This window comes from Canis aureus, chromosome 11, assembly GCF_053574225.1.
Source record: "Canis aureus isolate CA01 chromosome 11, VMU_Caureus_v.1.0, whole genome shotgun sequence".
NCBI lineage: Eukaryota > Metazoa > Chordata > Mammalia > Carnivora > Canidae > Canis > Canis aureus.
This window is the reverse complement of record NC_135621.1, coordinates 50362177-50383357: the sequence shown is the minus strand read 5'-3', so window position 1 is coordinate 50383357 and position 21181 is coordinate 50362177.

The window sequence follows — 21181 nt, the reverse complement described above, 5'->3', positions numbered from 1 at the left end:
TCCCTGAAGTAAGAGATAAGGAGCAACTTGGAGGCAGCCAGGGAAGGGCTGGTTGTGAATTCGCGCCGCACGGGGAGAACTGGGGGTGAGAAATGAAGGCTGGAGCCCCTCTGCAGGGACAGCTCATCTCCAAGAACTTTTCCATCCAGTAACTTCCCGCTTGATATTTTTCATTGTGGTCACAGTGAGGAACTCTGGTTATTTTTACTAACACACCCCACAGCCACTGCATTCGTTTAGTCCTACAGCACTTAATGATGTGTCTGACCCAGGAAAATGTGCGACTCCTGGGGGTGTGAGGGGTGGTCTTTATTTTCTTCCCTCTCCCGGCTTTCCTTTTCCCTGGCACTGGCCTGCGAGGAGTGGGTTCTGCACACTTTTCCACCGTCTGTTCAGATCTGCCCCATATCCCGAAGGGCCCTTCTTACTTTACGTTGCACAAATCCATGGCCCGGGGACTTGCCAAATCTGTCAAGTCCCTGTGTTTTCCTTGGCAGGGATGCCACCACTCCACTGAAATGGGTGGGGTGAGCCATCGGGGCCTGGTACCGCCCTTCCGGGCGCCGGGTGCAGCCGCTGGGGCTTTCCCGACGCCCTTCCCAGGCTCCTGGGGCTCTGGCACGCCTGGCCCAGCGCCTCTTCCAAGCCTGCTGGCCTCTTGGAGCAGCGCTGACTTGGGTGCTGCCCAGGCCTCAGGAACATCATTAAGTCAGAAGCTTTATCTTCATCACCTCTGCCCGCCTCACCCCCAAGGATGGGCGCCCCTTGCCTTCACTGCTCTCTTCCTGCTGCTGACCCTCTGGTACCCCCAATCTTTCGGGCTAGGGGGGAGAGTTCATCCTTCCATTCAACCAAGAGTTGTGGCATGAGTATCTACACAACGCTGTCCCCTGTCCTGGGCTAACAGTGGGCCAAGCAGTGAACAAAACAGCCGGACAGCCCAGCCTGCAGAGCGCTTACGTTCTAACTTAGCTCATAAACTTTTAAAAGGAGGTTGATAGAAAGTTAATACGCTGGGTCAGAGTGCCTGCTTCTTAAAACAGAAGTCTGGAGAACTATGGTTTAACCCCAAAACCCAAAGTACCAAAGTGGAATTCCTGATACGCGTAGGGGTGCTAGTTGGGAGCCAGGGACCTCTTTGGTCCTCTGGAACAGGGTTGGCAGGCTATGGCCATAGGTGGCCCACCACCTATTCTGTATGGCCCACAAGCTAAGAATAATGTTTACATTTTGTTTTGTTTTTTTAAGATTTTATTTATTTATTCATGAGAGACACACAGAAAGAGGCAGAGACACAAGCAGAGGGAGAAGCAGGCTCCCTGCAGGGAGTCCCATGTGTGACTCGATCCCAGGACCCCAGGATCACACCCTGAGCCAAAGGCAGATGCTCGACCCCTGAGCCACCCAGGTGCCCTAATGTTTACATTTTGAAATGGTTGAAAAAAATCAATAGAGTAATATTTTGTGAGACGGGAACATTAGATGACATTCACATTTTGGTCCAAAAGCTTGGCTGGGACACAGCCAGGCCCATGCACGTACATGTTGTCTCTGGCTGTGCAGGTGCCACCACAGCCGACTTCGGCAGTTGTGACACAGATCACACGTGGCCCCTAAAGTCCTAAAACATTTGCTCTCCAGCCCTTTGTGGGAAGTTTGCTGACCGCTGCTGCCCAATCACAGAGTGGTGACCCATTTATTGTCCATGTGCATAGGGCTGGCCGGGTTAGGGGAGCAGGAATGTCCCCTCTCCGTCTGCCCGTGGGAGAGAACCATAAGGTGGAGTTCACGTTGGCGGCTGAGAGCCCGTCCCCGACATCTGTTCTCTCTTCAGTGCACACGGGCCCTCCTGAGAAGGGTCTGACCCACGCAAGATTCCTTCCTGGCGGAATCGTCAGTGTCGTCCACCAAGGTCTGGAGCAAACTTTCACCTTGGGGGGTTCTGGGTTCCTTGGCAGGAGGACCCATCCGTGCTCTCAACTCTACAAGTTTACGTGATAGCATCATGCCTGTGGGAAGGACACGGCACTTGCAGCAGAGATGGGTTCAAATCCCCACCTCGCCGCTTCATTAGTTGTATGGGTCGGGCAAATCATGTAACCTGCGGAAAGAGCCTCAGTTTTCTCATCTGTGAAATGGGCCGCATTGCCCACTTCAAAAGACTGTTAGGACAAATGTGATCAGACACGTGGAAATGCTTTCCAAACTAGACAGCAGCATGCAAACACATCCCCTCTTTTTTCAAGAGTAGGGGAGCGATATTAGCTGAATTATCATCCTTCATTCTGGTTTGTCTGTGGAGACCCAGCCAGAGAGTCGAGGTGAGAAAGATCTAGAACCGTATTCTCCTGGACCTCAGTCAAGGTCTCGGACTGTCCTGAGGCCCCAACTCCCACCCCTCGCCCCAGATTCCATCTACCCTCTGCCACATGGAGGACATAGGCCTCTCACAACTAAATAAGAAGCATAGTGACAGCCCTGTGTTTCTTTGGCAGGATCGTGTCTCGTAGTTTAGAGGATGCCACAGCTGCCCTCCATCAAACTCCCCAAGCCCCATACAACTTAGGATGGAAACGCCAGCCACAGCCCCCTTGGTCTATCTGCTTCCCTGTTTCTTCCCCAAGTCAATAGGCCTCTTAAGTGCGGTGAGATTTTTCCCACTATGTACCGTGATTATTCTACATTCAGCAACTACCTTTTTCAGGTAGTTTGGGGTTGGGGACAGGGTGAAGTGTACAGAAAGGAATTTTTTTTTTTAAATTAAAACCTTCCTCCCTCACTGGACTCTAAGTCTGTGAGGGCAGAGATGATTTCTGTTCTCAGCTGTGTCATTGTCACCTCCATGGCGCCTGACACATGATGTTTTGGGGGTCCCGTAAACATTCTTTGAATGACTGAACCAGCGACTAATGGTATCTTAGGATTTAATTTTTTTTTTTTTTTTTTTTTTTTTATGATAGTCACAGAGAGAGAGAGAGAGGCAGAGACACAGGCAGAGGGAGAAGCAGGCTCCACGCACCGGGAGCCCGACGTGGGATTCGATCCCGGGTCTCCAGGATCACGCCCTGGGCCAAAGGCAGGCGCCAAACCGCTGCGCCATCCAGGGATCCCGGTATCTTAGGATTTAATGACAAAGTGTCTCCAGGCCATCCTACTGATAATTTTCATGAGTTTATACACATCCCTCCTATGTGAAACACGGCATCCCATACACAGTAGGTGCCTAAAACATGTCAGTGGATGGTGACAACAGGGAATATGAAGTTTGAAAAGTCAGTCTCCCAAATTTCAAAGCCAGATGAACAGAACAAGACAGTTTAATAGTATCTCTAAGAAACAAACAAAAGCTCTTCCTTTGCAAGAGGACTAGTATCTTGTACTTCACATTTCGTTCAAGGGTAAAGATAACTTGGAACTTTGACACGTGACCTGGGAAGTCGGGGGTGGCCGTTTCACTGGTTGCATCTCCTGAGAAAATTCTCAAGCTAGGAAAAAATACTTTGACAGTGACACACAAAGGCTGGTACTTATAACTACTGTCCTCATTGTTTAGGGGAAAGAAGCTTTAATTATGGGCCACAGAACAGATGTCAAATCCCTGGCCTTCCTCTGCTATTTGCTGTTCCTTATGAGTCACTCTGGAGCCTGTCCGTCCCGGCACCAATTTCCATGGGAGGCATCAATGTGTGACCAGAAGTGTGTGCTGATGGATGGGCTCATGTGAGGATAGCTGGAAGGCTGGGCCTCAGGCTTCCGTTGGCTCTGGCCTTCTTTGCTTCTTGGGTCACTTTGTTCCCCTTCCCCACACCCTCCCTCTATCCCCCTTGTTCTACTCCCCCACCCGCCCCTCCACCCAGCTGGATTTTCAGAATAAATGTAACTCTCATTTCAGTTCCTGCAGCACTGGCTCGTCAAAGACACAAGTGAGGGTGACAGAAACACCTCTGCTCAGGACGGGTGTGTTGTCCACACCACCCAAGGTGGCAGGAGTTCTAAGAAGGGAGAGGGCCACCTCCTGGACAGCAGTGGGAAGAGATGAGTGGCTTTCTTGGTCTTCTCACTTGGTGCCCCAGGCGAGAACCCTATAGCCACTCTGACTTGCACACTCTCTTCAAAGCTTTCTGGGATCTTCCCAGGTTTTCTGGCTGGCTCAGTCGTTTCCACCAGCAGACCTGATCTCTCCTCTCCCTTACTGATCTGAACTAAGCTCTGCCAGTTTCCCTTCCTCTTTATTTTAAGCTGTAATAATGCTGGGATTTTGCATAAGGAACTCTGCTAGAAATCTAAGAAAAAATCCCAACACTCAGAATAAGGTTTCTTAAGCCTGGTAGACTTCATTAGCCAAGATCCCTGGTCTTCTCTTCTTACTTAACCCCGTTCCTGGACCAGCCACGCAGAGATCCAACCTGATAGGCATGTGTGAAGAAGCTTAAGGAGGTCTAGTTGGCTTATCCCATTTTACACTCCAATCAGTGCTGTAGAAGATTCCATTGCTCAAGATGCTGGGCCGCCTTTGATACCAACAGTCTTGTTAATTCCAGTCTTTTTGGTGGATCTGTATTAGTATCAAGTTGTGGTTTTTAGTGTGTATTTCCCTGAAAAATGAGGTTGAGCACCCTTCCTTATATTTCTTGGCCATTTGACTATCCTCTTTTGTGAAGTGCACTTCAAGTCTTTTGCACATTTTTAGCTGGAGATAAGCCCTTTGTCAATATATCTATTGCAAAAATCTTCTGCTGGTCTGTGACTTGCACTCTCTTCATGCTCATATGGCCCAGTGAAATCTTCTTGTAATATAAAACCTCAGGGTTAGGAGGACTGAATCTACAGCGTGGCCAGCTGCTTTTACTTGATTGCATTTCCAAATCGCTTTTCAGAAAGTCAATAATATTTATAATTCAGCACCACAGAAGGTGCCCTTGTGCCCCTTCTCAATCAATAGCCCCTTCGAAAAGTAAATTCTATCCTGACCTCTACCACCATAGATTTGTTTTGCCTGTTCTTGTCCTTCACATAAATGGAATCATGCAGTGTGCACTCTTTTGTACTCTGGCTTCTTTTGCTCTACATTATGTCAGTGAGATTCGTCCACTTCGTGTGTAGCAATAGTTGGATCTTTTTCGTTGCTATATGATACTCCACCATACACTACAGTCTGATTGTTTCCAGGTTGGTGCTATGATGAATAAAGTTGATGAATATATATATAACATTTATATTTATTTTTTTACATGTAAAATATATAAAGCAATATATTTTTAAAGATTTTTTTTTATTTTTAAGTAATCTCTAGACCCAACAGAAGGCTTAAACTCACAACCCTGAGATCAGGAATCACAGGCTCCACCAGCTGAGCCAGCCAAGTGCCCCAGAACATTTTTTTAAAGTAATCTCTATACCAAATGTGGGGCTTCAACTCACAATCCCAAGATCAAGAATCACATGCTCTACCTACTGAGCCATACCTTAATGCTGTATTCTCGGAGGTCTTTTGATGGACAAATGCAATCTGGGGCCTATACCTAGGAATTGAGCTGCTGGGTCTTTAGGGTATGAATTACTGCTTTGTTTTAGGAGATCCTACAAATTTTTCCAACTGGCTGTACCAGTATCCATTCCCATGAGAATTTCCGTAGGCGAGATTATCATCTCCAACACTTGATATTGTCAATAGATATTTTGGGGTTTTGTTTTTTATTTTGGCCCCTCTGCCATGTGTGTCTCTTAGTTAAGCTTCAATTTGCATTTTCTTGGTGACTAATAGCTTTGAGCATCTTTTCATATGCTTTACTGGCCACTTGGATATCCTCTTTTGTTGAGTGTATGTTTTTTTTTTTAATATATTTGCAAACTTTGGTTTAGTTGGTATTTTTCTTATTGATTTGTAAAAACTCTTTATGTATTCTAGGTATAAATCCTTCATCGGATATATGTTGTATTTTTCTCACAGTCTGTGGTTTGCCTTTTCATTCTCTTGATGATGTTTTCTGGTGAACGGGAGTTCTAAAATTGAATGAAGTTCTAGTTATCACTTGTTCCTTTGGCTGCAGTAAGATAGTCTGCTTTGGGTCCTCTCTCTGCTTGCAGTTTTTAAGCTGTAGGCTGTTCTGTCCTGACCTGTGGGTCTTTCCCCTAGCCTTCCTGCAGATCCCTTCAGCTCTGCTGGCTTGCTGTAGATTCCATGTGGTGGAGGCTGTAGTCTCACTCCTCTCTGTATAAGCAGAATTGTCCTATTTTTTTCTGACTTGTGCTTGACCCTACTTCCTCTGTAGCCACAAGTCTTGAAGGTTGAAACTATCAGACTGCTGGGGTCTCCCTGCCCACCACCAGCAGCCAGTACTCCTTCCCTGGGTCCCTGTGCATTTCATATTCCAGTCAGCCCCACCCTGGGCTCCTTCAGTGCAGAGGTGATCCACTCATCCTTATCAAGTCTTTCCTGGCTTTGGTTACACTTCTCCCAGAAATGCTTTGGCAGGTAATCTCTGACACTTCCTTTGGTGTCCTCTAGGCAAGGGAACAAGTTTCCAGATCTCCACTCTCTTGGATTATGGTATAAAATTAGTTTTTACTTTAAGACCAAGACCTAATATCACAGGCTCAACGTTTAAACTCCAAATGTGGGCCCAACATCATCCAATCAAAACGGATCCAAATGACCATTATATTACATATTGCTAAAGTACTACTACACTGCCCCTCTTCCCCCGCCCCCCCCAAAGGTTTCTTCACTTGAAAGTGAAGTGAGGGGTACCTTGGTGGCTCAGTCGGTTAAGCATCTGCCTTTGGTTCAGATCATATTCCAGATTCCTGGGATCGGACTCCACACTGGGTTCCCTGCTCAGTGGGGAGTCTGCTTCTCCTTCTTCTGCTTCTCCCCCCGCCCCCCCTCATTCTCTCTCACTCTCTTCCGCTCACTCTCTCTTGCTCAAATAAATATATAAAATCTTTTTAAAAAGTGATCTGGAAATGCAATCAAGTCAAAGGAGAATTCCATAAACTTGGATGTAAAAAAAAATGGTATCTTCATTTCTACAAACCTCTATTTGAAAATTAGCATGTCCTTACGTTATGAAGTTAGACAGCAAACTGCAACATCAGCAGTGCCTGTGCCTGTGTCACCAACAGAAATCACAGCTACCTTCATATCACGTAGCTGCAGATGATAGCTTATCATTCACACTTACCACTATTTCAATATTGCAGATGTTAGTAGACCCACCACTAGATCTTGCATTTAATGGGTTAAATATAATACTGTGTCACAAACTATTTTCTTTTTTTTTATTTTTTTTTATTTTTTTTATTTTTTTACAAACTATTTTCTTAAAAAAATTCTGATAAACTTATTTCAATATAGTTTATGCATTTTAAAACACTCTGACCAACAGTCAGAAAGGTCCCAGGGACACAGAAAACTGAGAAACTCCTGTTGGCAAGATTTTCTTTTAACCCATGGCAACTTCAAGTCACAAAGTGACCTACACAGATGAGTCAGCAGCTATGCTTCTAGGTTGGGTGGTGCTGAAAGTCTGCTCCATCTTTGGGGGTGGGGGAGGGGGGATCTCAAGGAGCCCAGGCATGTGGCTCCAGTTTTCTCTAGATTCTGGCATTCCAGGGATTCTGAAAGAACAGGCCATCTCTTCCGCAGGTCAGAGGAAATGGGTAGCTATCCAGCTAAATAGATTTCATGCTTGACTTCAGGGGAATAGCCCAAATGATGATCTGTTTGGGAGAGTAAATTAAAGAGGTAAACGGGCATGCTGGTTTTATTTGGTTTAACTTTTGCTGGTTTAGTTCCTCCCCTAAGCATTTCAAAGGAAGAATGTAGGTTGTCAGACCTCTTTTCCCAGCATCATTATCTCCCCTCCACTGCCCAATTCAAATTTTGGCCAGAACTTGCTTCTCAGGGGGCACTGACCTTGGATTAGCCTGTAGGAAAGGCTTACCAGGATCTCTTCTCTCTCCAGGCCAATGGAAACATGACTATCTCTTTTCTCACAACTCCCAATACTTTGTCTTGATGTCACTCCCTCCTCTCACCCGCATTTCTCCTAATCAGTATCCTTCCTTGCAGTTTTTGGACCAGAATGTTCACGAAGAAGAGTTGTCTCCCTTCCTAGAAGCAATGCTTTTATGTCCTCATTTGATATTGAATAAAACAGAAAATGGAAGAGGTTTCATCACATTATGTATGAATCCAATTCCTTGGCTCACACCACGAAGGACCAGTGAGAGTCCCAGGTCCTAAAAATTGGGGACATATGCTTCATGTTGCTATCTAAATATCCTTACATCAGTATTTCTTTTGCCCCCCCTCCTTATCCCCCCCCCCCACCTACCCCATGCATCCTAATCTTTCATTTCATCACACAAACCACTGGGACAGTGAGTTGATGCAGTTGTAAGTCAGGTGAGACACTTCCACTGACACCTTTGTCTTGTGTCAGGAATGGCGTTGGTATGGCTACAACCACTACCGCCCCTTCCTCCTCCCTTCTCTCCGCTACACCCCCTTATTCCGACTGTTTGAATGTGCTATTTTCAAAGAAAAGAGACTGCAGCCGATTCTGTGTATGACATTCTTCCAAAGTGCTGTAAGCTCTGCAAAAAGCTAAGCTGTCATTTGTTGTTATTGGGACCACAAGCCAAAGTGTTGAAGTTGATAGAGTTTTATTAGCTATGTTTTCACCACAGTTTGCCTTACTATGGAGAGAAATGGGAGAACTGTGCCTTCGCACTGGCTTTGTTCTATAGAACTCTTCGGTGTGTGACACCAATGAATGGTTTTGAGCTGTTTCCAGCCCGTAGTGATGGGTGTCAGTTTGCTAGACACCAAGGGGAAATCTGGGAGTCCGAGCAGCATTGTAATGATTCGAAGGCAAGCTGTCCTGGAACAAGCGGTGGGCTCTATGAGTCACGACTGGAATCCAGTGATTCCAGTTCTGACCCTTCCCCTGACTAACGTGTGGCCTTGGACAGGTCCTTTAAAATATGTTTGGTCCTCAGTCTTCTCCTCCATAAAGGGAGAGAGGAGGCCTGGATGAGCTCTGAATCCCTTCCAGTTTGCCCTGTCGTTTTATTATTCCAATAAATGAATCACCAAAAAGTCATGAAAACATCCCAATTATAGCAATTAAGAAAAATAGCTGCAATTCTGTTTTATATGGTGTTAAAGATTTCCCTTTGCCTCTCAAGCCTTTTAAAGACCCAATATGTGTACCCCTGAAACTCTACGATATCCCTGTAAACTATTTTTTTTAATTGATTGTGGGCCAGTATGAAATCCTGTGTCTTATTAACCAAGTCTCAGATTCTGAGTTGTGAGAAGGTCTATTTAAAATGGTATGTTTTTCTTGCAGCAATTGTTAAGTGGTCAGATTTTATGATGTTTTAACATTCATTGCCATTCATTATCTAAACACTCCTCTATAATCCGGTGAGTGTGTGAGGCTAATAAGTAGAATGGAATTCATTCTGGGTTTGATTTCATCTGCTGATTCTGGTGGAAGGCCTCTCTTATATCTGTTCCTCCTTTCTCAACAGAGTTAAGGCAGAGCGAAAGTGGAAAACCTCACACTCGGCTCAAGATTTTAAATCTCTGTGACTTGAGGGGGGTAGGAAAAAATGGGGCTCTACGTCTTCATCCCCAAGCTTCACAACTGTAGAGTGTGGTGGTATTTCACATGAAGAGAAATCTATGATCACTAGATTTTTTGAGTTATTAAAATAGTCACTCTACTGCTTTCGTTTCAAACATAGAATCTTCCCACCTGTATAACACTCATAAATCCTGATCAGGTTTCAAGGCCATATGACAATTGTTTGACTTGATAATGCTCCGGGAAGGAATAATGAGGGGACAGGGCACAATGACATTTCACGGACTGACTGCTCATCTCAGGCAAAAGGCAGCCCTGCTCACGCTGCTGCTGGACGCTGCACTTTGCCTATTTACAATTATGAGATGCTACAGGCGGATTCTTGGAAGGCTGTGTCATTGAAGCCAAGTCACCCACTGAACACGGCGCGCGCGCTCTCTCTCTCTCTCTCCTATCTTCCCATTTCTGGCTCCACTGCCACCAACTCCCTCCTAAGTACACCCTACCACTGGTACTTGGACTGTATTTTCCAAAATATATACTTAGAGTCTCATTCACTGATTGCTCTGCTGCACCCCAAATGGCCCAGCATTTTGTCGATGAAAGAGTGTAAATCATGCCTTACGTGGGATACGGTAGGATGTGATGTTTAGAGAAAGGAAAATATGCTTCCTTATAGAAGCACCAGGCACTAAACCATCTGGCTTGGAGAGAACATGTTCAGTCATTCATCCTGATGTTTTGTCTACGCAGTACCAAACATCTGGGACCTGGGTGACAGACTGAATTTTTCACTTCACATCCAGATGTTTTTGCCTTCTGCTGAAACAATTTAAAGAAGTCAGTTATATTTTTAAGAATTTAAATAGTAAAAGCGTAACAGTTATACTAATTTCATTTAAGTTTTGAGATAGAAAAGATGGAAAGAGGCAAACTTTTGGCTGGTTCTTTATGCAATATGCTAGTGTGTTTTTTTAAGCCATATATTTTGCAACTCAACGATAAGAATTTTTAAAAATTATGAAGAAATGTGCCTGTCGCTAAAGATACAATGATTTGGACTGTCGTTCAATAGTAAAAACACGCGGATCCTGCAAATTCAGGTAAAACGTGGACAGTTAAAAGAAATTATTGTCAAAAATGGTTCCTTAAGAGCTTAAGAAATGAAAGCAACATTCTTACTGACTCTGTAAATACATGTAATCTTGCATGAAAATGAGAATGCACGATCAATAGGTTGTCAGGATTCTAACAGGATTTGCACGAAGGCTTTTCTGACCTTTTAAAGATGCGTTTTTGAGAAATGCTTTGAATGATTCAAAATGGAAAATAAGATTCCATCCACTGGAGCCACCTTGAACATCTGTCACAAGAACACGAGCAGAAAGGAATGTTTAAACATTCTGCAACACAACCATTTGGGGGAAAAGATGTTTTGCGTTGTTTGGAAAATTATATTTCTCTTGTTTTCTCCCATTAAATGGAGTTGGGTCTAATGCTTGTTAGAAGACATGTTCCAAGCATATTTCTTGCATTAGAAGACACAGCATTTAATCTGGTGCTGAACTGCCAACAGGTTCTGTGGCCATTTCTATGCCATGAAGATTCCAATATATTTTTCATGATTTCCACGAAGGCACATAGAGTGTGTACATTACACATAGCAGTATTATTGAACTGAACTGGCCTGGTACAGCACTTTTGCTGACTCAGCACATGGTTTCTCTTTTCCAGATCACTAAAACAACTTTCCTCTGGGGTAAAGGCTTCACAGAAAGCAAAGGGGGACTAGAAATACAGAGGGGCCTTATTTTCACCCTTAATTATACCAAGTCCAAAGGCAAATGCAAAATCCGACTCAACTTTCCTAGGTTTATAGCATTAAAAAGCTTCCTCCCCTTGCCTCTCTCTCCCTCTCAGCACCACAAGGAATCTCATAAGGTTGGAAGCAAGCTTGCTGTTCGCCCCTGAATCTGCACCAGGCTTCCTCCCCTTGGGGTTGGGCTCAGATGCAAGGCTGCCCTCGCCTTTTCTTAGGCTTCGTGTAAGGTGTTGGAAGCAAGGCAGGTCAATCTCGGTTTTATGGACTTGTATCAGCAAACACTTCTTAAAAGTCGTGCACCAGACATCACAAGGACACTTGTAGGGCCCCGGGTGAACCCGGGGTCACAGCGCGGGTCCACCTTCTCTGCCGGATTTAGCTCTGGGGCCTCCAGGGATTTCGGGTCGTGTGTGTGTGTGTGTGTGTGTGTGTGTGTGTGTGTGCGCGCGCGCGCCGGCGGACCACAATGTGCGCGCTAAAAGGCAAGGGCAGGTCGCTCTACGTGTCCAACCTTCCTGAAGTTCAGCGCCCGGTCCTGTGAACACTCAGCAGTCCGGTGCGGTGGGAATCGCTGGGCGGCAGGGAAGCTCGTGGAACCGGGTCAGGGGGAATATTGTGAACCTACGGTCCCCCCCAAAGCCCCCCCCCCCCCCAGCTCCCGCGCCTTTGGCCTCCGCCAGGACCGGCTCACTAATCAATGCAAATGTCGTAGGAGGCCGGGTCCGCAATTGGCATTCCAGAGATCTCGGACCACCAGCCGAGCTTTAAATAAGTGCAGATGTGACAGGCGGGAGACCCTGGGAGGGCCGCCTCCCCGCCCCGCACCTCCCTCCCCGCGCAGGCCGCGCCACACCGCCCCGGCCCCGGCCCCGCTTGCACGGTGCCTGCGGCGGCCTCCAGGAGCGCGCCCGGGGGAACGCGGGGCGCACGCGGTACCCGCCGGGGCTACGGAGGCCCCGGGCTGCAAGTGGCTGGGGCGGCCCCGGCCTCCGAGGGCCCGACTGCCGGGCCTGCTCGGGAACTTCTGGGCCGGGGAGGGCCCGGGGGGCCGGGAGGCTCCGCTGCACCGCAGGGCCCGAGCGCGCAGGCTGCGCTCCGCGCCGACCCGCCGGCCACGCCGGGGCCCTGGATCTTCTCCCCGGCTGCACCCCCCGCCCCCGGAAGGCACCCTTCCCGCCCCGACCCCAGCCTGGACGCGGGGCGCCCGGACCCGAGAGCCAAGTCGGAGACGGCCGGGCCTGCGGGCCGCGGAGAACGCGGTCCTGGGAGCGCGGCCGGGGCGGAGGGGGCGGGCGAGGTCAAGCCCGGGTCAGGCCCAAGCCCCGGGGCGGGGGGCGGGGAGCGGCGGGGCAGCGCCCCCCCCCCCCCCCGCACTCTGCCTGCGGCAGCCGCGACCCGCCGGCTTTGGGGGCTTGGGGGAGAGGGGGAAAGGCGGGAGATACAGAAACTCGGAGCCAAGCGCATTCCGAGCTGGGTCAGCCCCGAGCCCGACTCCCAGTCTAGCCGCAACCACCGCCGCACTCTGCAGCCCCGGGGTGGCTCCCAACCCCGTCGGCCCGGGCTGCGCGGCCACCCCGCCTGGGCTCGTCCTCCGACCGGGCCCTCCGCGTGGGCGCGGACCTCTCGCGCGGCTCCAGCCCGCTCCGCGGGGGCGGCCCCGGGCCTCGGCCGGGTGGCGGGGGCGCCGCTGCGGACCGCTCGGCCGGGACCCCCGCGCCAGCCCCGCGCGCCGCCGCCGCGAGAGCGGATCCCCGGGAAGCCCCCACCCGAGCTGCCCCGCCGCCCCCCGGCGGCCCCGGGCCTTCCCCTCCGCCGCCCACGCCCGGGGTCCCCCGTCCCGGCGCCTCCGCGCAGCGCCTCGGCCCGGGACACGCTCGGCGGGACCGCGCGCCCCCGCGCCAGCCGCCCCGGGCGCCCCCGCCTCGCTCCCCGCCTCGCTCCCCGCCTCGCTCCCCGCCTCGCTCCCCGCCTCGCTCCCCGCGCCCGGCCCGCAGGCGGCGGGGCCCCCGGAGACGCGCCGAGCGCCACGTGCGCCGCCCCCGCCGCCCCCGCCGCCGGCACCTGCGCCCTCGCGCCCGCTTGCCTTTCGGTCCGCGGGGACCAACGCTACGACCTTCGACCGACCGACGTGCTCTCGGAGTCGGGCGCGGAAGCCGCGGGGCCGTGCGGGCCGGTGGGAGCGCGCCTGGCCCAGAGCGAGCGGCCGGGCGCTCCGGGGTGGCGCGCGGGGTCCGGAGCCCCGACAGGCGACAGCCCCGCGGCCGGAGAGCGCGGCTCTTCCCCGGGGACGGCGGTGATAGAGCGCTTCAAATTCTACCGGAAAACTACCCAGACCCTTAATTGTTTCCTGTGGACCTGTCCCGGCTGAAACGCCGACTGTGAGCAAAAGCAAAAACTCGAATCTAGCGATGCGAGTCGTGTCCGAAGAGGCCGACAGGCGTCCGGGACACGCGGCGACTGCACTGCTGGGCGCTGGGACCCCCATATCCTGCTCTGTGGAGGCGTCCTAATGAACGCCTCTATTTTTAAAGTGCAAAATGTAGCCGAACAACTTCCCCTAGAGCTAACAGTCCCAGAGAATGTGGTTGCTTTCCTGATGTAAAATGTCTTGCTGGTGCATCACCTAAAACAGTTATTCGCAAGGTTTCCAGTTGTGTGACATAAACAGCAGAACAAAACCAGGCTAAAGAACCGTTAGGTCCCTTTATGTGAGTGCCCGATGCCATCATTCAAAAATAGTTGTTAGTTTGTATAGCAAATCCTAGTCACAGGGCCAAGCTTAGCTGCCCTCTCATGAATAATATCATTAACTTTCCTCGGATCCCAAAGAAGACAAACTGCGATGTCAGTATTTTGTTCTTCAGAGAGAATAAATTGTCCTTTTCAGCCGCCTGAGGTGCTCAGGAATGAGATGTGCGAGGCATTCATATGAGGATATTTTGGAAGATGGTGCAGGTGTGGGCTGACTTAAATTACTTGCTTTTGTGTTTTTTTTTTTAAAGGTCAAATGTAGGGTCTGGTTTTAGGGAAGGCGGAGAATAAGATTTCCTGCCATGAGTTAAAATGCCCCTGTGCCCAGTCTCAGATGGAGAAGATAACACAAACCTGATAAGGCATTTAGCTGATGCATCCTGAAAAATGATGTGCCTATCAGCATGCATGTCATCAATCAAAAATTATTTAGTATTTGCATTCAATTAGCCAAATGGCCCCACCATTTTGAGAATTTTCACAAATAAGCAATTAGCAAAATGATCAGTAAGCTCTTCCACACGCGTTTAATGGTAAATTATTGAGCAGTACTTTAAGTCGTCGGAATATTTAATAGTTTGGGAACTTGTGGTGTGGTTAAAAATGGGGTACAAGACTTTCACAGTTAAATTTTCTGAACTGGTAGAAAATACTAACAGGATTACTTAGGTTGCTTTCTTTTTTAAAAATCTATTTGGAACAAAGACTAAGTTTGGGAAACAAATCAGAACGGCCCTAACATCTGAATATATAAATGAGTTGAGTATATGGTTTCTTAAGTGATTTTGTATATGAAATAGCTTAGTGGCCTTTGAGAAAAATCTCTTGCTTAATTAAACACACAACACGAGGAATATTAAGGTATGTTTTTGTCTTATGTAACTAGGATTCCTTACATACCAACATAAGAAACTAACAGCTATGTTGGCTACCTTCCTCAAGTATCCGTAATTTAAATTCCCTGAATCTAACTGACCTCAGTAAGTTGAATCATAGAACATAAAAAGCTACTTCATAAGAACTCTTTACATATAATTATGCAAATCATAGTAGTTTTTAAGTCACTATTAACTAGACATATAAATTTTCTGGGTTGAAGGAGAGACAGTAAATCTATCATATAATTTTCTAGCCATCTTTTAATATAAGATAAATTATGGCATATAAACATCCTTGGGATCTATTTTATTATAAGAAAATAATTTTCTTTGTTGTCAGAGATGCCCATGAGGGCACATTTTTAAGATATATTTGAGAGCTGTTACATTTGATGATTAAACACATAGTTTCAAGCCATTTCTCAGCAAAGTTCTCAGACTACTCAGAGTATTTTACTTCTGAGTAATGTATTTAAAATACAAAATGCATGGCATTTATATTGAATTTTCATAACTGAGAATGGACCTAAAACCAGGAAATATGTGCAAATAAAAACTAAAGACCTAGGTCCAGATGAAAAAGGAAATTCAAAATTACACTTCACAGAAAAAAGATCTATTTTACCAACAATTCTTGCAATATTTTCTCTCTCCAGGTCTGCCCTTTACAGACAAATGACAAAACTGTTCATGGATCTGCTCACCAACCTCACACAATTGCAGCTGTGTATGTGTGTGCGTGTGCGTGTGCGTGTGTGTGTGTGTTTCGATCTCCATTTGCCTTTGCAGGGCACAGAAATAAAGGAAAGATGAAAACCTTGAGCTGCTCTGACACACATAAGGACTTATAGTTTATTAATCAGAGAATTTAGCTTATCCCCTCTGCTATTCATCTGAAATTAATTAAGTGTGTAGAATTACAAGGTGGGTGTATCCGAGACAGCAGGCCCTGCTCGGACTAATCAAAAGGGCACATGTTGAATGAGTACAATTTAGTTAAGGTTAATCCAGTGAAGATGATACCTCCCTGGTCTTAATTACTCTAGGTGATAGATTGTGGAATGGGAGAGTAGGAAGGAAAGGAAATTCAGTCCTACTGAATACCAGGATTTTCTAATTTAATTTAGCTCCCTGTTTTCACAGAGGCAAACAGTTTCCATTCGGAGAGTAGGACCACACGCTCTGGATTCCTGTTTAAGGAGGGCAAAAGAAAAAGAATAATTGCACGTGCATTTTTAAAGAAAAAATAATGGAAAACAAATATGAAGTTTCCCAAGGTGTTGGTGATAATGTGCCTTTTATTACAGACATGTCAGTTCGGGATTTTATCACAGCTCGGTGGGTTCTTTGTGATTTCTGCTGGGGGCTGGTTACTTTTTTGAACTTCTTCTGAGTGCTGAGACTGGGCAATGTGCTGAATTAAACAAGAGGTTGTTTCTGTACCTACAAGACTTCATTAATGAAACGACTGCGTCTGTATCATTAAAAAACAATACAGTTTAAAATAATTAACAAATACACAACTAACCACGGTGGATGAATTGCACAAACACAACGTAGAGCATTAGAAGCAGATGCCAAGAATACATACTCTCCGATTCCATATTTTTAAAGCTTGAAAACAGACAACACAAAGCTATATGTTACAAGTCAGAATAGTGATTACCCTTGGGCAAGCACAAAACAAGAAGAATTTCTGATAATGTTGTTTCTCAAGCTGGGTGCCGGTTACACAGGTGGGCCCCCTTCATGAAAATTCATTCAGCTTATGAATTTGTGAACGTGTGATTTGTGCACTTTTCTGTCTCTATGTCTCGTTTCAATAAAGCATTTACTTTACTAAATGAAAATGAGTAAGAGAAATGCGAAGAAGGGAATGGGATTATAGAATGATATATTCCTATAAGACAGAGGTGTGAGGGCTGAGTTCTTAATGTGTTCACTTTGCCATCTTTCAATCTGCTCACGCACAAACGTTTAAGATTACGCCTCTGTATCCAGACTTCAGTAAATATTTGAATCTTTCTTGTTTCTGTTGCTTGTGTGAAAGTCGCAGTCTGATTAAGGTGTTTTAGAATCTTATTCTATGTTGCTATTAAAAGTGCAGCCCCCCACACACACAAAAAAAGCTTATTTTCTCCTTGTGCACGCATTAAAAAATCATCAGATGATTTCCTTGTTTTCAGTTTTGTGATATATTTTCGGCTCAAGAGGGGGTATCTGTTTCTGATTTATTAGCATTTGATCCCCTAGTTTCCTGCCATTGATCAAGCCTAATACTTAGCTCAGCTGATGAGTTTTATATGAAAACTGATATTTCAGGAAGACGGAAGATTGGACCCATTTTTTAATATTTTTTTTCCCCTTCATCTCTTTCAGAGTTTGATGTACACGGGAGACACCTAGCAAAGCGTGGAACTATATTTCTTTTTCACTATGTCTCCCTGGTATAAAACTTTTTGGAAGCAAAACATGTATTTATTAATAGATGTTTGTCCCGTGTCATCCACATCCTGCCAACCCTATATACATTTACACCCTCTTGCCAAAACAGGCCTTCGCCGCACCGCTAACCGGCTGTCTGCCATTCAATCTCCAGTGAAGTCACAGTGAATAAGGTCAGCTCCTTGGAAACATCTGTATTTGATCAGTTTGCACAAAACGGGGGCCTCCCTAACGCTGGACTTCCCCGAAGTCCCCTATGACAATAGTTGATTCACCACCACTGCCCGAGTCTCCCGCAGGAAACCTTGCCCCCCTCTGAACTATGCATTGGCCAGACTCGATTCTGCTCTGACGACCAAGGGGCATTTCTGGTCCCACGCCTTCCAAGCTGGCAGCACACGGTGGGAGAGTGTCCCTCCTCCAACCGGGAAGGTGTTCTAGTTATTGCTAAAGCCAGAACCACTGGTGATCCTTGACTCATGTCAGTACCGGGGAAGAGTAGCAAATGGAATCTGGTCAGAAAGTTATCGGCATGGTGACGGTGCTTGACCATTCTAGACTCCGACGGGGTCAGTTCTGTGCTCCCAGGGGCACATCAGTGGAGGATTAGCGTGAGCTGCTCTGTGTGTGTATATGTGTATCCGTGTTCTCTTTTCTCTTTTCTTTCCTGTCCCTCTCCTTCCCCTCACCCCCGTTTTCTGCATTGCATTGTCAATGTTATTCCAACTAAAAAATCTAAAGGACAACTCTAGAGCCTCTTTTTCTTTAAAGCAAAGAATAAATTTTATGACAGTCTGATAGTCCCAGATGGTATTTTGATAGGCAGGATATACATTTTATTCATGACAGTTTAGCAGAAATGTTGATGAAAACTCTGGTTTAGACTTTTACATTAAACATCAACCTGAAGATAATGTGAAAGAGGTTTTAGAGCATTTGGGGCCTCATTGAATTCATTCTACCTGTAGAGCCTCTAGAAAAATGCCCCATCGAGTGTTTACGAATTTTGTTTACCACATTTTTAAAATCTACAAGTCTGACTGTCCTTTGTTTACAAAGAGGGTGGGGCAACAGGCTGAAAAAAACTAATCAATGAGTTACGTTTTCACGGAAGGGCCTCTGAGCCTAACAGGTACCAAGCAGGAGGCAAGACTCCCGGGACAGTGTCTTCTGGGGCTGTCAGAGCGGTTGAGAGGACAAGACAAAAATACATAAAAATGTAAATAGCAGGGCACCCGGGTGGCTCAGTGGGTTAAGCGTCTGCCATCAGCTCAGGTCACGATCTCGGGGTCCTGAGATCGAGCCCCACATTGGGCTCTCTGCTCAGAGGGGAGCCTGCTTCTCCCTCTGCCTTTTCCTACCATTCTGTATGCTGTGCTCTCGCTCTTTTTCTTTCTCTCTCCCTCTTGATAAATAAATAAAATCTTTTTAAAAAAATGTAAATAGCAGCAAGAAGTGTCAGGAAGTCAGCAAGTGCAGATCATCCACCTTTCCTCCTGCTAAGGACATGAGCACTGAGCACTGACTCCTGGTCTAAGCCTGAAGCCTGAAGTTCGTGGTCCTATCTGTTGCTCCTCCATCACCCTGAGATCAGCGGTGCAAGGAGTGAGGGGGCAGCAGACAGACCCACATTAGGATACCTGCGCTTCTGGAACCTAGGGCAAGTTCCTGAACTGCTCTGTGCCTTAGCTTCCTCGCCTGTAAATAATAGCACTACCTCGTGCTCGGGCTGGCAGAGCCGAGGGTGCTTGCAAGGTGCTTAAAGCAACCCTGAGCACGGACACCCTGCTCGGCCCCAGCAGCTATGGCTGGTATTCGTCTTTCTGTCCTTCCCCACCCCTCCCACATCAGCCAGCCGTGTTGGCTTTAGTGTCTAATGATTTCATTCAGATAAAAAAGGAGATTGTTTTGAAATACTTTAGAAAGCTGCTTTTTTCATGCGCACCGCTTCCAAGTCTACTGGCTCTCCCAGCACAACCCAATTCATCAGGGATGGAAATTTAGGGTGATTCACATCACTGTCTTTTCCCCTAAGTGCAAAGTTACATACTGTACAAATAAAGGAACAGCTATTTCCACCACAAAAGGATACATTTAAAGGTCTCGTAATGGGTGTAGAAATCCTTGGCACCCAAGGCCGATGTTCGGTCCCAAATGTCAATATTCTGGAAAACCTGACCTTTCTGCATAGATTTCACTGGCTTTATGCAAGTGACTCAAATGCTTTTCCTCACCTCAGGCTAGTCCCACATGTCGGGCAGTTTTCCTACTCATCTCTGCTTCTGAATCCCCTGATGGTCAAAGGGCCCCATCGCCGCCGCCTTACCCGGGAGATCTCCCTTGTCAGCAGGGCCTCCTCCTGGGGCTCTTCCATCCCCATGTCTTCTGGGTCTGCCTCTGCTTCTTGAAGACATTGTGTGTCTCCAGCACCACCTCTGGCCACTTGGCCCTCGGCAGCTCTCCTCTTCAATGAGCCCTAGCTACTCCTCTTTTCTTCCCTCTTGGCCATCCAACCCTTTCTCCCACATTGGTCTCAACTCTCTGCTGTCTTTGGAATAAACCCTTGGCTGTCACCTTTAATGCTGTAAGCATTAGCCCTCCTGAGAGCTCTTCTTTCAAAACCAGACTTTCCCAAGCTTCTGCCTTTGTTTTGCTCCCCAGAGCAAGCTCACTCTACCCTTGACCTTTGCTCTGTCTCCCTCCTGTGGCTGTCCTTGTGCTGATACTTATCTGTCCTTGAGTGAAGGGGTGGGGCTGCAGGAGGTAAAGAGGAAGAGACTGGAGCCTTGACTCTTGGCCTCCTTTGCCTGGTCATGTCTTCCCCCTTCTACTGACCCATAAAGATGGTGTTGGAGCCAACCATCACCTCCTCCTTCAGAACCACTTTTGGGAATTCTGCTGAACTCCACCTGCCTACCCGCCAGCACCAGCCAAAGGCACAGTACATTCCCAACGAGTGTATTGACTCTGTCCCTTCTCTGGGTCTGGAAACCACTTTGCTTTTGTGTCATGTCCCCAGGGATGCTTCTTAACAAGAGCTGTCCCTAATTCAGTTCTTTATAGAACTGGGAATGTTGCTGTCATTGAATTAAAAGTCCCATTCGATTCTGCTAAATCCAATTAATTTAAAGTGTAAAGACAATTCAGGGCTGCTCTGACTGGTGCAAGAGAAAGAAGAGAGGGTGCCAGCTCTCTACCCCCGTGATGGAAAATGAACACACGTGAAAGAAATGGAGAGCAGGGCAGGATCTGTGTGGTGGCGAGAGGGGCTGGGTGAGTGGCCTGGAGGCAGAAGCTCCCCTGGGAGAAGTCAAGGTTTGTCTGTGCCCAAGGGGCTTTGAGGGATGAAAAGAAGTGTTCCCTTCTTTCAATCACATAAATGATTCATACTTAGTTCAGTATCTAATTTACTAATTTTAAAGCAATTAACATTTTGAAAATACACACTATTGAATAGCTAATAAGTCAAGAATATCAACTTAACTAATTAGATTCCCCCTAACAAGTAAACATTTTTGCACACTTAAGCAATTAAAGTCTTTACAATTCTAATATATCAGATTCCCCTAATTGCTTAGGCACCTTAAAAAATAAATTGGCGATAATCTCATGATACCAAAATCATCAGTTTGCTTTACACTAAAATCTGTTACAAAACAGCTAACACCACACACTCACTTGTAATT